General features: G+C 38.4%; 1 non-coding gene across 1 annotated transcript; it reads right to left on the reverse strand.

Annotated features, from left to right (window-relative positions):
* Positions 1-3,069: 3,069 nt before the first annotated feature.
* Positions 3,070-3,250, reverse strand: LOC129692321 (small Cajal body-specific RNA 16). The gene has a single exon (XR_008722674.1). It is a non-coding gene; the product is annotated as a small Cajal body-specific RNA 16 (non-coding RNA).
* Between the last annotated feature and the right edge of the window lie 1,193 nt (positions 3,251-4,443).

A 4,443-nucleotide genomic window follows, 5' to 3' on the forward strand; every position in this document is an offset into this window, starting at 1 on the left:
TCTTCTTGTGGGGCTCCTGTCCCCTCCATGTCCCTCTATAGGAACAATGATTTTGGTGCTGTAATACACGACAGGTGCAGATTCCTGGACTCACTACTAAAATACTAGGTGCTTTGACTGTTTTTATGTGGTATTTACAGTCCCGTATCTCACACCCTTTTGGTAACTAATAGCCCAAATTCTAATGGCAAGCAGGAGGCACAATTATAATTTGAGCTCTGCCTGACCCTAAATCCTCCTTAGGGAGATGTGAGAGACTGCAGAAATGTCATCACTGTCAGGGACACTAAAGATTTGGGACAAAATTGAGAGTAGGCACTTATTTCTGGCCACACAATGTACCTCACCGTTAAGTAGGTGAGAAATGGAGGCTGATGTACACTAGAAAGATGAAAAGCACTGAGAGTTCTAGGACTTCTGTTTAAAACAGCTCAATGTTTATATACTTGAAACTACACTTGACATTGAAGTGTGGGTGACAGTTGTAAAATCGGCCAAGGGCGGCTCCCTAGCCACATGCCTCTGTTTCTGCCTTACAATTAGCAGGAGCTCAAATTTGGCTTAGCTGTTTGACATTTCATTTTTGATCTACAAAATGACCCCATTGCAGCTAAAAGTAGCACATTCCTATTTTAATTTTTTACAGCTTATCAAGCCAGGATGACAGTGACCAAATGGTTCTTTTACTTACACCCATGGTTCTTAAAAGATGTTGAATATCACAATCTCTTTTTAGTTAAAAGCTTTAAAATAGTTGCTTTTACCAGAACGCTCATGAATTACTGAGTGTAAAATGTAAACTCTCTTTACAAGTAAAATTAGCTGATTGTCCAAAAGTTAGTCACATTCTAAGATCCAGGAAAACCATTTCTAAATATTTCCACCAAAGAAACAACTCTATAGACACAAAATAACATAAATATTTATTTTGAATAACTTTTAGCTAGAAGCAACTTAAATAACAATGAATAGCACAATGGTTAAACAAATATGATATAGTTCTATTCTCATTAGTATATATCTACATAAATAAACAGATCTCTAGTATACATACAGCTCAAAAATGTGTTGGTAAATCAATAAGGGCAGACATACAGAACAGTTTGATTCTATTTAAATAAAGTCCTAGGATAGGATATACTCATTGGTGATGGAATAAATAAGAATGTGGAGTGAGAAGAAAGAAAGTGTATTGACCAAGAAAGGTCACGGGAGAAATTTTGAAGAATATGGAACATTTTAAGTTATAAAGGTTTTAATGCATGTTTTTGCATTTGTTACGTCTCATCCAGCTTATGATATGTGTTTTGTGATGCTGGCATAGTATAAAAGTTTTAAATGCTGAGCATAAAATTCCTGTGAAATTATGAGCTTTAAAATGCCGATGCTCAAGATACATTTGTAATAAACTCTGAACATAGCAAATGATTTGTTTTATTGTTAATGGATTTTTAAGTTAATTTTGTTTTCTGACAGTTTCCTACAGACAAATACAATACATCCTGCTCATTCTTTCCTCTATATCCTCTTCTTACATGCTTCCTCATTGCTACCACTCCCTTTCCAGATTCACGACTTTTCTTTTTATTTGGGAGCCCATCGGCGTGAATATTGGATTGGAACTTTCCATAAGAACCACACAACAGAAGACAATGACTCTCCCTCTTCTGGAAACTATCCACACCCAATAGATCAGCACTATTTGATAGGTACCCTCAGCCCTTCCATCATTCATAGCCAAACTTTGGGCAGAGTGCAGGGAATCTTATGAAAGGAGGAGGAGATAAAAAGATCTGGATGTGACAGGAGCTCCACAAGGAGACCAACAGAACCAAGAAATCTAGGCCCAGGGGTCTTTTCTGAGACTGATACTCCAGCTAAGGACCATGCATGGTGATAACCTAGAACCCCTACAACTTCTGCAGAGATAAAGCCCATAGCAGCTCAGTCTCCAAGTGAGTTAACTAGTAATGAGAATGGGGACTGTCTCTGACATGAACTCAGTGGCTGGCTCTTTGGTCACCTCCCCCTGAAGGGGAAGCAGCCTTAGCAGGCCACAGAAGAAGACAATGAAGCTACTCCTGATGAGACCTGATTGGCTAGGGTCAGAGGGAAGGGAAGGAATACCTCCCCTATGAGTCAACTTGGAGAGGAGCATGGGAGGAGATGAGGGAGGGAAAGGTGAGATTGAGAGGGGACAACCGACCGAGGGGGCTACAGCAAGGATACAAAGTAAATAAATTGTAATTTACAAAAAAATACATAAATTTTAAAAATTAGATCTCAGTGTTTATAGTAAACAAACAGCACTTGGAGTTATCAGCAATGAGATATTTGCTTCTTCACAGACACACTTATATTCACATAAACTCAAAACAGAAACATTTAAAAATATTAATAGCCTTTTTAAACTAAATTATTAATTTTTCAGGTAACAATCTTTGAATTTTTTTTAGACTAGGCACCTCCTCTTCTGTTAAGGCTAGACAAGGTAATGCAGTAAGGGAAAAGAATCTCAAAAAGCAGACAACAGAGTCAGAGACAGACCCTGTTCCAGCTGTTAGGTGTCCCACAAGAAGACTGAGCTGCACATCTGTTACATGTGCAGAGGGCCTAGAACAGTCCCATATAAGCTCTCTGGTTGCAGTTCATTCTCTATGAGCCCCTGTGAGCCCAGGTTAGTTGATTCTGTGGGTTTTCTTGTGGTGTCCTTGACCCCTCCGGCTCCTACAATTCTTCCTGCCCTTCTTCTGCAGGATTCCACAAGCTCTTCCTAATTGTTTGGCTTTGAGTCTCTGCATCTGTTTCCATCAGGTCCCTCTGTGATGCCAATCAGTTACAATGAAATGATTCCTAATGACATTCTACTATGTACATAGATTGGATTAACTCTTAAGGGAAGAGTATTAGAGCAGAATATCTTGTTTTCCCCTTGACCTGAGGTATATCCCTATTTTACTATTTTGACCATTAAGGAGTAACTTTCCCTTAATGCTTCTCAATGAAGCCATAGTATGTCACCTTTTCATGGTTTTGTTTGTTTGTTTTTACTCTTATATTTTTCAATGGTTCTGTTTATAGTATCATACCTGGCCATCAAACTCCTGCCAGAATCTTCATACTCGTTTACTGTAAATTCTAACCTTAGGGAATGTTCCCATAGGAATTTACTTTAAGTTAAGGGCTGTACAATACGAGATTCACCTACCTGTGGTAGCTTCAACCACACAGAAGCCTTTCCCAGGAGTTTATACCGTGTTTCAAATCCTGAGGTGGGATGGTTGAGGTATTTTTCTTTCTAATGTTTAGAGGGAAATGGGAGGTAGGACCAAGTCTTATAATGGCTTCTCTCCTCCCAAGGAGGTGATATTTTTAAGTCATCTAGAACATGGGTTGAAATTAGGGAAGGAACTGTTCAGGGTCTCTACTTTTGGTGAATTCCAGGCAGTGATGGAGATCCCAGACAAATGAGGTTATGATGCCACAGGCTCATGTGAATGCAGCTTTGTAGTAAATGAGAGAAGATATAGTTAAATTAGCAGTTGAATAAACAAGGTCCAAAGATCAGTACGATCAGAATTAAGATTATAGTAGATATAACAAATTTTCACCAGGAAAATATTGATCTCTTGTTTCAAACCTGTTCACTAAAAGGGATTGTTGTCTCTGTAGTGGCTTTTCAGTCACACTCTCAGGTATAGCTTTCCGGAAACTGTGTAAAGAAGAGAAAAATAATACAAGAGACCAGACAAGACACTAGAGCATCCAAACCACCCTAGAATTTCTGGCCCCCTGATAGAGTCAAGGATATTTATGCCTTCTGGCCAATTTTTATCACCTGTTTTCTTGAACATTACTGTAGCATTTGAGACCATGCACATACTCTTTTCACCTTTCAAAATTCCTCAGACCATATTTCAGCCAAACATGCTGTAGAAAATAACACACATACACACACACACACACACACACACACACACACACACACACACACACACACATATATATATATATATATATATATATATATATATATATATATATATACATATATTATCCAGAATGAGCAAATAAAATAAACTTCTTTGTTTCCAGTCACTTGAAATATTCTTCATCTTGCTGAGTGGGTTGAGGGAGGCTGTTGGGTACCCAGGAACAGAGGAGTCAGATGATATTTAAGAGCCTATTTTGGGCAGAGAAAGTTCTTGCAGCTCCACTGGTAGTTTGTGAACAGTAAAAACACAGGAAAATGCACAATTCTTTCCAGCAAAATCATGTCAAAAGCAAGTGATTCAGAACCTAGACACAGAAAGGCAACTAAAAAGGAAGTGTTTTCATAACCCTTCCAAAAATTCTGACAACGCCTGGCTGTATTGATATTTCAAGGCTGTGTTAACAATACATAGAACAATTACAACATCCAGTGTTGTCCGGTTTTACAAA

This window comes from Psammomys obesus, unplaced genomic scaffold, assembly GCF_907164565.1.
Source record: "Psammomys obesus unplaced genomic scaffold, mPsaObe1.curated_primary_1811, whole genome shotgun sequence".
Lineage (NCBI taxonomy): Eukaryota > Metazoa > Chordata > Mammalia > Rodentia > Muridae > Psammomys > Psammomys obesus.